We start from the raw sequence: 14044 nt of genomic DNA on the forward strand, positions 1-14044 counted from the left end.
TAAAATTTTCAGCCTTTTCTGAGAAAATCACGATTTAGTAAAAATTATGTTTTTTTACATAGAAAATCCTAAAACCTCAAATATTCTCACTAACCCAACTTTGTGAACCTGTAATAGTGTCAATTTTTGACCGATTTTTGAAATTCATATATCAGTTTATCCATCAGCAAATTGACTTTCAGTTGGCATTAAACTCAAAAGTAAATTTTCATCTTTCTGAGAAAATCACGATTTAGTAAAATATGTTTTTTACATAGAAATCCTAAACTCAAATATTCTCACTACCCATTTGTGACCTGTAATAGTGTCAATTTTGACGATTTTGAATTCATATATCAGTTTATCATCAGCATTGACTTTCAGTTGGCATTAAAACTCAAAAGTAAATTTTCATCTTTTCTGAGAAATCAGATTTAGTAAAATTATGTTTTTTTACATAGAAATCCTAAACTCAATATTTCACCTAACCCCACTTTGTGAACCTGTAATAGTGTCAATTTTGACCGATTTTTGAAATTCATATATCAGTTTATCCATCAGCAAATTGACTTTCAGTTGGCATTAAAACCTCAAAAAGTAAAATTTTCATCTTTTCTGAGAAAATCACGATTTAGTAAAATTATGTTTTTTTACATAGAAAATCCTAAAACCTCAATATTCTCACCTAACCCAACTTTGTGAACCTGTAATAGTGTCAATTTTTGACCGATTTTTGAAATTCATATATCAGTTTATCCATCAGCAATTGACTTTCAGTTGGCATTAAAACCTCAAAAGTAAAATTTTCATCTTTTCTGAGAAAATCACGATTTAGTAAAATTATGTTTTTTTACATAGAAATCCCTAAAACTCAAATATTCTCACCTAACCCAACTTTGTGAACCTGTAATAGTGTCAATTTTTGACCGATTTTTGAAATTCATATATCAGTTTATCCATCAGCAAATTGACTTTCAGTTGGCATTAAAACCTCAAAAAGTAAAATTTTCATCTTTTCTGAGAAAATCACGATTTAGTAAAAATTATGTTTTTTTACATAGAAAATCCTAAACCTCAAATATTCTCACCTAACCCCAACTTTGTGACCTGTAATAGTGTCAATTTTTGACCGATTTTGAAATTCATATATCAGTTTATCCATCAGCAAATTGACTTTCAGTTGGCATTAAAACCTCAAAAGTAAAATTTTCATCTTTTCTGAGAAAATCACGATTTAGTAAAATTATGTTTTTTTACATAGAAAATCCTAAACCTCAAATATTCTCACCTAACCCAACTTTGTGAACCTGTAATAGTGTCAATTTTTGACCGATTTTTGAAATTCATATATCAGTTTATCCATCAGCAAATTGACTTTCAGTTGGCATTAAACCTCAAAAAGTAAAATTTTCATCTTTTCTGAGAAAATCACGATTTAGTAAAAATTATGTTTTTTTACATAGAAAATCCCTAAAACCTCAAATATTCTCACCTAACCCCAACTTTGTGAACCTGTAATAGTGTCAATTTTTGACCGATTTTTGAAATTCATATATCAGTTTATCCATCAGCAAATTGACTTTCAGTTGGCATTAAAACCTCAAAAAGTAAAATTTTCATCTTTTCTGAGAAAATCACGATTTAGTAAAAATTATGTTTTTTACATAGAAAATCCCTAAACCTCAAATATTCTCACCTAACCCCAACTTTGTGAACCTGTAATAGTGTCAATTTTTGACCGATTTTTGAAATTCATATATCAGTTTATCCATCAGCAAATTGACTTTCAGTTGGCATTAAAACCTCAAAAAGTAAAATTTTCATCTTTTCTGAGAAAATCACGATTTAGTAAAAATTATGTTTTTTTACATAGAAAATCCCTAAAACCTCAAATATTCTCACCTAACCCCAACTTTGTGAACCTGTAATAGTGTCAATTTTTGACCGATTTTTGAAATTCATATATCAGTTTATCCATCAGCAAATTGACTTTCAGTTGGCATTAAAACCTCAAAAAGTAAAATTTTCATCTTTTCTGAGAAAATCACGATTTAGTAAAAATTATGTTTTTTTACATAGAAAATCCCTAAAACCTCAAATATTCTCACCTAACCCCAACTTTGTGACCTGTAATAGTGTCAATTTTTGACCGATTTTTGAAATTCATATATCAGTTTATCCATCAGCAAATTGACTTTCAGTTGGCATTAAAACCTCAAAAAGTAAAATTTTCATCTTTTCTGAGAAAATCACGATTTAGTAAAAATTATGTTTTTTTACATAGAAAATCCCTAAAACCTCAAATATTCTCACCTAACCCCAACTTTGTGAACCTGTAATAGTGTCAATTTTTGACCGATTTTTGAAATTCATATATCAGTTTATCCATCAGCAAATTGACTTTCAGTTGGCATTAAAACCTCAAAAAGTAAAATTTTCATCTTTTCTGAGAAAATCACGATTTAGTAAAAATTATGTTTTTTTACATAGAAAATCCCTAAAACCTCAAATATTCTCACCTAACCCCAACTTTGTGAACCTGTAATAGTGTCAATTTTTGACCGATTTTTGAAATTCATATATCAGTTTATCCATCAGCAAATTGACTTTCAGTTGGCATTAAAACCTCAAAAAGTAAAATTTTCATCTTTTCTGAGAAAATCACGATTTAGTAAAAATTATGTTTTTTTACATAGAAAATCCCTAAAACCTCAAATATTCTCACCTAACCCCAACTTTGTGAACCTGTAATAGTGTCAATTTTTGACCGATTTTTGAAATTCATATATCAGTTTATCCATCAGCAAATTGACTTTCAGTTGGCATTAAAACCTCAAAAAGTAAAATTTTCATCTTTTCTGAGAAAATCACGATTTAGTAAAAATTATGTTTTTTTACATAGAAAATCCCTAAAACCTCAAATATTCTCACCTAACCCCAACTTTGTGAACCTGTAATAGTGTCAATTTTTGACCGATTTTTGAAATTCATATATCAGTTTATCCATCAGCAAATTGACTTTCAGTTGGCATTAAAACCTCAAAAAGTAAAATTTTCATCTTTTCTGAGAAAATCACGATTTAGTAAAAATTATGTTTTTTTACATAGAAAATCCCTAAAACCTCAAATATTCTCACCTAACCCCAACTTTGTGAACCTGTAATAGTGTCAATTTTTGACCGATTTTTGAAATTCATATATCAGTTTATCCATCAGCAAATTGACTTTCAGTTGGCATTAAAACCTCAAAAAGTAAAATTTTCATCTTTTCTGAGAAAATCACGATTTAGTAAAAATTATGTTTTTTTACATAGAAAATCCCTAAAACCTCAAATATTCTCACCTAACCCCAACTTTGTGAACCTGTAATAGTGTCAATTTTTGACCGATTTTTGAAATTCATATATCAGTTTATCCATCAGCAAATTGACTTTCAGTTGGCATTAAAACCTCAAAAAGTAAAATTTTCATCTTTTCTGAGAAAATCACGATTTAGTAAAAATTATGTTTTTTTACATAGAAAATCCCTAAAACCTCAAATATTCTCACCTAACCCCAACTTTGTGAACCTGTAATAGTGTCAATTTTTGACCGATTTTTGAAATTCATATATCAGTTTATCCATCAGCAAATTGACTTTCAGTTGGCATTAAAACCTCAAAAAGTAAAATTTTCATCTTTTCTGAGAAAATCACGATTTAGTAAAAATTATGTTTTTTTACATAGAAAATCCCTAAAACCTCAAATATTCTCACCTAACCCCAACTTTGTGAACCTGTAATAGTGTCAATTTTTGACCGATTTTTGAAATTCATATATCAGTTTATCCATCAGCAAATTGACTTTCAGTTGGCATTAAAACCTCAAAAAGTAAAATTTTCATCTTTTCTGAGAAAATCACGATTTAGTAAAAATTATGTTTTTTTACATAGAAAATCCCTAAAACCTCAAATATTCTCACCTAACCCCAACTTTGTGAACCTGTAATAGTGTCAATTTTTGACCGATTTTTGAAATTCATATATCAGTTTATCCATCAGCAAATTGACTTTCAGTTGGCATTAAAACCTCAAAAAGTAAAATTTTCATCTTTTCTGAGAAAATCACGATTTAGTAAAAATTATGTTTTTTTACATAGAAAATCCCTAAAACCTCAAATATTCTCACCTAACCCCAACTTTGTGAACCTGTAATAGTGTCAATTTTTGACCGATTTTTGAAATTCATATATCAGTTTATCCATCAGCAAATTGACTTTCAGTTGGCATTAAAACCTCAAAAAGTAAAATTTTCATCTTTTCTGAGAAAATCACGATTTAGTAAAAATTATGTTTTTTTACATAGAAAATCCCTAAAACCTCAAATATTCTCACCTAACCCCAACTTTGTGAACCTGTAATAGTGTCAATTTTTGACCGATTTTTGAAATTCATATATCAGTTTATCCATCAGCAAATTGACTTTCAGTTGGCATTAAAACCTCAAAAAGTAAAATTTTCATCTTTTCTGAGAAAATCACGATTTAGTAAAAATTATGTTTTTTTACATAGAAAATCCCTAAAACCTCAAATATTCTCACCTAACCCCAACTTTGTGAACCTGTAATAGTGTCAATTTTTGACCGATTTTTGAAATTCATATATCAGTTTATCCATCAGCAAATTGACTTTCAGTTGGCATTAAAACCTCAAAAAGTAAAATTTTCATCTTTTCTGAGAAAATCACGATTTAGTAAAAATTATGTTTTTTTACATAGAAAATCCCTAAAACCTCAAATATTCTCACCTAACCCCAACTTTGTGAACCTGTAATAGTGTCAATTTTTGACCGATTTTTGAAATTCATATATCAGTTTATCCATCAGCAAATTGACTTTCAGTTGGCATTAAAACCTCAAAAAGTAAAATTTTCATCTTTTCTGAGAAAATCACGATTTAGTAAAAATTATGTTTTTTTACATAGAAAATCCCTAAAACCTCAAATATTCTCACCTAACCCCAACTTTGTGAACCTGTAATAGTGTCAATTTTTGACCGATTTTTGAAATTCATATATCAGTTTATCCATCAGCAAATTGACTTTCAGTTGGCATTAAAACCTCAAAAAGTAAAATTTTCATCTTTTCTGAGAAAATCACGATTTAGTAAAAATTATGTTTTTTTACATAGAAAATCCCTAAAACCTCAAATATTCTCACCTAACCCCAACTTTGTGAACCTGTAATAGTGTCAATTTTTGACCGATTTTTGAAATTCATATATCAGTTTATCCATCAGCAAATTGACTTTCAGTTGGCATTAAAACCTCAAAAAGTAAAATTTTCATCTTTTCTGAGAAAATCACGATTTAGTAAAAATTATGTTTTTTTACATAGAAAATCCCTAAAACCTCAAATATTCTCACCTAACCCCAACTTTGTGACCTGTAATAGTGTCAATTTTTGACCGATTTTTGAAATTCATATATCAGTTTATCCATCAGCAAATTGACTTTCAGTTGGCATTAAAACCTCAAAAAGTAAAATTTTCATCTTTTCTGAGAAAATCACGATTTAGTAAAAATTATGTTTTTTTACATAGAAAATCCCTAAAACCTCAAATATTCTCACCTAACCCCAACTTTGTGAACCTGTAATAGTGTCAATTTTTGACCGATTTTTGAAATTCATATATCAGTTTATCCATCAGCAAATTGACTTTCAGTTGGCATTAAAACCTCAAAAAGTAAAATTTTCATCTTTTCTGAGAAAATCACGATTTAGTAAAAATTATGTTTTTTTACATAGAAAATCCCTAAAACCTCAAATATTCTCACCTAACCCCAACTTTGTGAACCTGTAATAGTGTCAATTTTTGACCGATTTTTGAAATTCATATATCAGTTTATCCATCAGCAAATTGACTTTCAGTTGGCATTAAAACCTCAAAAAGTAAAATTTTCATCTTTTCTGAGAAAATCACGATTTAGTAAAAATTATGTTTTTTTACATAGAAAATCCCTAAAACCTCAAATATTCTCACCTAACCCCAACTTTGTGAACCTGTAATAGTGTCAATTTTTGACCGATTTTTGAAATTCATATATCAGTTTATCCATCAGCAAATTGACTTTCAGTTGGCATTAAAACCTCAAAAAGTAAAATTTTCATCTTTTCTGAGAAAATCACGATTTAGTAAAAATTATGTTTTTTTACATAGAAAATCCCTAAAACCTCAAATATTCTCACCTAACCCCAACTTTGTGAACCTGTAATAGTGTCAATTTTTGACCGATTTTTGAAATTCATATATCAGTTTATCCATCAGCAAATTGACTTTCAGTTGGCATTAAAACCTCAAAAAGTAAAATTTTCATCTTTTCTGAGAAAATCACGATTTAGTAAAAATTATGTTTTTTTACATAGAAAATCCCTAAAACCTCAAATATTCTCACCTAACCCCAACTTTGTGAACCTGTAATAGTGTCAATTTTTGACCGATTTTTGAAATTCATATATCAGTTTATCCATCAGCAAATTGACTTTCAGTTGGCATTAAAACCTCAAAAAGTAAAATTTTCATCTTTTCTGAGAAAATCACGATTTAGTAAAAATTATGTTTTTTTACATAGAAAATCCCTAAAACCTCAAATATTCTCACCTAACCCCAACTTTGTGAACCTGTAATAGTGTCAATTTTTGACCGATTTTTGAAATTCATATATCAGTTTATCCATCAGCAAATTGACTTTCAGTTGGCATTAAAACCTCAAAAAGTAAAATTTTCATCTTTTCTGAGAAAATCACGATTTAGTAAAAATTATGTTTTTTTACATAGAAAATCCCTAAAACCTCAAATATTCTCACCTAACCCCAACTTTGTGAACCTGTAATAGTGTCAATTTTTGACCGATTTTTGAAATTCATATATCAGTTTATCCATCAGCAAATTGACTTTCAGTTGGCATTAAAACCTCAAAAAGTAAAATTTTCATCTTTTCTGAGAAAATCACGATTTAGTAAAAATTATGTTTTTTTACATAGAAAATCCCTAAAACCTCAAATATTCTCACCTAACCCCAACTTTGTGAACCTGTAATAGTGTCAATTTTTGACCGATTTTTGAAATTCATATATCAGTTTATCCATCAGCAAATTGACTTTCAGTTGGCATTAAAACCTCAAAAAGTAAAATTTTCATCTTTTCTGAGAAAATCACGATTTAGTAAAAATTATGTTTTTTTACATAGAAAATCCCTAAAACCTCAAATATTCTCACCTAACCCCAACTTTGTGAACCTGTAATAGTGTCAATTTTTGACCGATTTTTGAAATTCATATATCAGTTTATCCATCAGCAAATTGACTTTCAGTTGGCATTAAAACCTCAAAAAGTAAAATTTTCATCTTTTCTGAGAAAATCACGATTTAGTAAAAATTATGTTTTTTTACATAGAAAATCCCTAAAACCTCAAATATTCTCACCTAACCCCAACTTTGTGAACCTGTAATAGTGTCAATTTTTGACCGATTTTTGAAATTCATATATCAGTTTATCCATCAGCAAATTGACTTTCAGTTGGCATTAAAACCTCAAAAAGTAAAATTTTCATCTTTTCTGAGAAAATCACGATTTAGTAAAAATTATGTTTTTTTACATAGAAAATCCCTAAAACCTCAAATATTCTCACCTAACCCCAACTTTGTGAACCTGTAATAGTGTCAATTTTTGACCGATTTTTGAAATTCATATATCAGTTTATCCATCAGCAAATTGACTTTCAGTTGGCATTAAAACCTCAAAAAGTAAAATTTTCATCTTTTCTGAGAAAATCACGATTTAGTAAAAATTATGTTTTTTTACATAGAAAATCCCTAAAACCTCAAATATTCTCACCTAACCCCAACTTTGTGAACCTGTAATAGTGTCAATTTTTGACCGATTTTTGAAATTCATATATCAGTTTATCCATCAGCAAATTGACTTTCAGTTGGCATTAAAACCTCAAAAAGTAAAATTTTCATCTTTTCTGAGAAAATCACGATTTAGTAAAAATTATGTTTTTTTACATAGAAAATCCCTAAAACCTCAAATATTCTCACCTAACCCCAACTTTGTGAACCTGTAATAGTGTCAATTTTTGACCGATTTTTGAAATTCATATATCAGTTTATCCATCAGCAAATTGACTTTCAGTTGGCATTAAAACCTCAAAAAGTAAAATTTTCATCTTTTCTGAGAAAATCACGATTTAGTAAAAATTATGTTTTTTTACATAGAAAATCCCTAAAACCTCAAATATTCTCACCTAACCCCAACTTTGTGACCTGTAATAGTGTCAATTTTTGACCGATTTTTGAAATTCATATATCAGTTTATCCATCAGCAAATTGACTTTCAGTTGGCATTAAAACCTCAAAAAGTAAAATTTTCATCTTTTCTGAGAAAATCACGATTTAGTAAAAATTATGTTTTTTTACATAGAAAATCCCTAAAACCTCAAATATTCTCACCTAACCCCAACTTTGTGAACCTGTAATAGTGTCAATTTTTGACCGATTTTTGAAATTCATATATCAGTTTATCCATCAGCAAATTGACTTTCAGTTGGCATTAAAACCTCAAAAAGTAAAATTTTCATCTTTTCTGAGAAAATCACGATTTAGTAAAAATTATGTTTTTTTACATAGAAAATCCCTAAAACCTCAAATATTCTCACCTAACCCCAACTTTGTGAACCTGTAATAGTGTCAATTTTTGACCGATTTTTGAAATTCATATATCAGTTTATCCATCAGCAAATTGACTTTCAGTTGGCATTAAAACCTCAAAAAGTAAAATTTTCATCTTTTCTGAGAAAATCACGATTTAGTAAAAATTATGTTTTTTTACATAGAAAATCCCTAAAACCTCAAATATTCTCACCTAACCCCAACTTTGTGAACCTGTAATAGTGTCAATTTTTGACCGATTTTTGAAATTCATATATCAGTTTATCCATCAGCAAATTGACTTTCAGTTGGCATTAAAACCTCAAAAAGTAAAATTTTCATCTTTTCTGAGAAAATCACGATTTAGTAAAAATTATGTTTTTTTACATAGAAAATCCCTAAAACCTCAAATATTCTCACCTAACCCCAACTTTGTGAACCTGTAATAGTGTCAATTTTTGACCGATTTTTGAAATTCATATATCAGTTTATCCATCAGCAAATTGACTTTCAGTTGGCATTAAAACCTCAAAAAGTAAAATTTTCATCTTTTCTGAGAAAATCACGATTTAGTAAAAATTATGTTTTTTTACATAGAAAATCCCTAAAACCTCAAATATTCTCACCTAACCCCAACTTTGTGAACCTGTAATAGTGTCAATTTTTGACCGATTTTTGAAATTCATATATCAGTTTATCCATCAGCAAATTGACTTTCAGTTGGCATTAAAACCTCAAAAAGTAAAATTTTCATCTTTTCTGAGAAAATCACGATTTAGTAAAAATTATGTTTTTTTACATAGAAAATCCCTAAAACCTCAAATATTCTCACCTAACCCCAACTTTGTGAACCTGTAATAGTGTCAATTTTTGACCGATTTTTGAAATTCATATATCAGTTTATCCATCAGCAAATTGACTTTCAGTTGGCATTAAAACCTCAAAAAGTAAAATTTTCATCTTTTCTGAGAAAATCACGATTTAGTAAAAATTATGTTTTTTTACATAGAAAATCCCTAAAACCTCAAATATTCTCACCTAACCCCAACTTTGTGAACCTGTAATAGTGTCAATTTTTGACCGATTTTTGAAATTCATATATCAGTTTATCCATCAGCAAATTGACTTTCAGTTGGCATTAAAACCTCAAAAAGTAAAATTTTCATCTTTTCTGAGAAAATCACGATTTAGTAAAAATTATGTTTTTTTACATAGAAAATCCCTAAAACCTCAAATATTCTCACCTAACCCCAACTTTGTGAACCTGTAATAGTGTCAATTTTTGACCGATTTTTGAAATTCATATATCAGTTTATCCATCAGCAAATTGACTTTCAGTTGGCATTAAAACCTCAAAAAGTAAAATTTTCATCTTTTCTGAGAAAATCACGATTTAGTAAAATTATGTTTTTTTCAAAAATCCGATTTTTTACCGATTTTTGAAATTCATATATCAGTTTATCATCAGCAAATTGACTTTCAGTTGGCATTAAAACCTCAAAAGTAAATTTTCATCTTTTCTGAGAAAATCACGATTTAGTAAAATTATGTTTTTTTACGAAAAATCATTTTTACCGATTTTTGAAATTCATATATCAGTTTATCCATCAGCAAATTGACTTTCAGTTGGCATTAAAACCTCAAAAGTAAAATTTTCATCTTTTCTGAGAAAATCAGATTTAGTAAAAATTATGTTTTTTACAGAATCAATTTCTTTTGTTTTACCGATTTTGAAATTCATATATCAGTTTATCCATCAGCAAATTGACTTTCAGTTGGCATTAAAACCTCAAAAGTAAAATTTCATCTTTTCTGAGAAAATCACGATTTAGTAAAAATTATGTTTTTTACATAGAAAATCCCTAAACCTCAAATATTCTCACCTAACCCCAACTTTGTGATCCTGTAATAGTGTCAATTTTTGACCGATTTTTGAAATTCATATATCAGTTTATCCATCAGCAAATTGACTTTCAGTTGGCATTAAAACCTCAAAAAGTAAAATTTTCATCTTTTCTGAGAAAATCACGATTTAGTAAAAATTATGTTTTTTACATAGAAAATCCCTAAAACCTCAAATATTCTCACCTAACCCCAACTTTGTGAACCTGTAATAGTGTCAATTTTTGACCGATTTTTGAAATTCATATATCAGTTTATCCATCAGCAAATTGACTTTCAGTTGGCATTAAAACCTCAAAAAGTAAAATTTTCATCTTTTCTGAGAAAATCACGATTTAGTAAAAATTATGTTTTTTACATAGAAAATCCCTAAAACCTCAAATATTCTCACCTAACCCCAACTTTGTGACCTGTAATAGTGTCAATTTTTGACCGATTTTTGAAATTCATATATCAGTTTATCCATCAGCAAATTGACTTTCAGTTGGCATTAAAACCTCAAAAAGTAAAATTTTCATCTTTTCTGAGAAAATCACGATTTAGTAAAATTATGTTTTTTTACATAGAAAATCCCTAAACCTCAAATATTCTCACCTAACCCCAACTTTGTGAACCTGTAATAGTGTCAATTTTGACCGATTTTTGAAATTCATATATCAGTTTATCCATCAGCAAATTGACTTTCAGTTGGCATTAAAACCTCAAAAAGTAAAATTTTCATCTTTTCTGAGAAAATCACGATTTAGTAAAAATTATGTTTTTTACATAGAAAATCCCTAAAACCTCAAATATTCTCACCTAACCCCAACTTTGTGAACCTGTAATAGTGTCAATTTTGACCGATTTTTGAAATTCATATATCAGTTTATCCATCAGCAAATTGACTTTCAGTTGGCATTAAAACCTCAAAAGTAAAATTTTCATCTTTTCTGAGAAAATCACGATTTAGTAAAAATTATGTTTTTTACATAGAAAATCCCTAAAACCTCAAATATTCTCACCTAACCCCAACTTTGTGATCCTGTAATAGTGTCAATTTTTGACCGATTTTTGAAATTCATATATCAGTTTATCCATCAGCAATTGACTTTCAGTTGGCATTAAAACCTCAAAAGTAAAATTTTCATCTTTTCTGAGAAAATCACGATTTAGTAAAAATTATGTTTTTTACATAGAAAATCCCTAAAACCTCAATATTCTCACCTAACCCCAACTTTGTGACCTGTAATAGTGTCAATTTTTGACCGATTTTTGAAATTCATATATCAGTTTATCCATCAGCAAATTGACTTTCAGTTGGCATTAAAACCTCAAAAAGTAAAATTTTCATCTTTTCTGAGAAAATCACGATTTAGTAAAAATTATGTTTTTTACATAGAAAATCCCTAAAACCTCAAATATTCTCACCTAACCCCAACTTTGTGATCCTGTAATAGTGTCAATTTTGACCGATTTTTGAAATTCATATATCAGTTTATCCATCAGCAAATTGACTTTCAGTTGGCATTAAAACCTCAAAAGTAAATTTTCATCTTTTCTGAGAAAATCACGATTTAGTAAAAATTATGTTTTTTTACATAGAAAATCCCTAAAACCTCAAATATTCTCACCTAACCCCAACTTTGTGAACCTGTAATAGTGTCAATTTTTGACCGATTTTTGAAATTCATATATCAGTTTATCCATCAGCAAATTGACTTTCAGTTGGCATTAAAACCTCAAAAAGTAAAATTTTCATCTTTTCTGAGAAAATCACGATTTAGTAAAAATTATGTTTTTTACATAGAAAATCCCTAAAACCTCAAATATTCTCACCTAACCCCAACTTTGTGAACCTGTAATAGTGTCAATTTTTGACCGATTTTTGAAATTCATATATCAGTTTATCCATCAGCAAATTGACTTTCAGTTGGCATTAAAACCTCAAAAGTAAAATTTTCATCTTTTCTGAGAAAATCACGATTTAGTAAAAATTATGATTTTTTACATAGAAAATCCCTAAAACCTCAAATATTCTCACCTAACCCCAACTTTGTGAACCTGTAATAGTGTCAATTTTGACCGATTTTTGAAATTCATATATCAGTTTATCCATCAGCAAATTGACTTTCAGTTGGCATTAAAACCTCAAAAAGTAAAATTTTCATCTTTTCTGAGAAAATCACGATTTAGTAAAAATTATGTTTTTTTACATAGAAAATCCCTAAAACCTCAAATATTCTCACTAACCCCAACTTTGTGACCTGTAATAGTGTCAATTTTTGACCGATTTTTGAAATTCATATATCAGTTTATCCATCAGCAAATTGACTTTCAGTTGGCATTAAAACCTCAAAAAGTAAAATTTTCATCTTTTCTGAGAAATCACGATTTAGTAAAAATTATGTTTTTTTACATAGAAAATCCCTAAAACCTCAAATATTCTCACCTAACCCCAACTTTGTGAACCTGTAATAGTGTCAATTTTTGACCGATTTTTGAAATTCATATATCAGTTTATCATCAGCAAATTGACTTTCAGTTGGCATTAAAACCCAAAAAGTAAAATTTCATCTTTTCTGAGAAAATCACGATTTAGTAAAATTATGTTTTTTTACAGAAAATCCGATTTTTACCGATTTTTGAAATTCATATATCAGTTATCATCAGCAAATGACTTTCATTGCATTAAACCTCAAAAGTAAATTTTCATCTTTTCTGAGAAATCACGATTTAGTAAAAATTATGTTTTTTACAGGAAAATCGATTTTTACCGATTTTGAAATTCATATATCAGTTTATCCATCAGCAAATTGACTTTCAGTGCATTAAAACCTCAAAGTAAATTTTATCTTTTCTGAGAAATCAGATTTAGTAAAATTATGTTTTTTACGAGGAAAATCAGATTTTTTACCGATTTTTGAAATTCATATATCAGTTTATCCATCAGCAAATTGACTTTCAGTTGGCATTAAAACCTCAAAAGTAAAATTTTCATCTTTTCTGAGAAAATCACGATTTAGTAAAAATTATGTTTTTTACATAGAAAATCCCTAAAACCTCAAATATTCTCACCTAACCCCAACTTTGTGATCCTGTAATAGTGTCAATTTTTGACCGATTTTTGAAATTCATATATCAGTTTATCCATCAGCAAATTGACTTTCAGTTGCATTAAAACCTCAAAAAGTAAAATTTTCATCTTTTCTGAGAAAATCACGATTTAGTAAAAATTATGTTTTTTTACAAGAAAATCCCTAAAACCTCAAATATTCTCACCTAACCCCAACTTTGTGATCCTGTAATAGTGTCAATTTTGACCGATTTTTGAATTCATATATCAGTTTATCCATCAGCAAATGACTTTCAGTTGGCATTAAAACCTCAAAAAGTAATTTTCATCTTTTCTGAGAAATCACGATTTAGTAAAAATTATGTTTTTTTACATAGAAAATCCCTAAACCTCAAATATTCTCACCTAACCCCAACTTTGTG

Source organism: Drosophila willistoni, assembly GCF_018902025.1.
Source record: "Drosophila willistoni isolate 14030-0811.24 chromosome 2L unlocalized genomic scaffold, UCI_dwil_1.1 Seg196, whole genome shotgun sequence".
In the NCBI taxonomy this organism is placed as follows: Eukaryota; Metazoa; Arthropoda; class Insecta; order Diptera; family Drosophilidae; genus Drosophila; species Drosophila willistoni.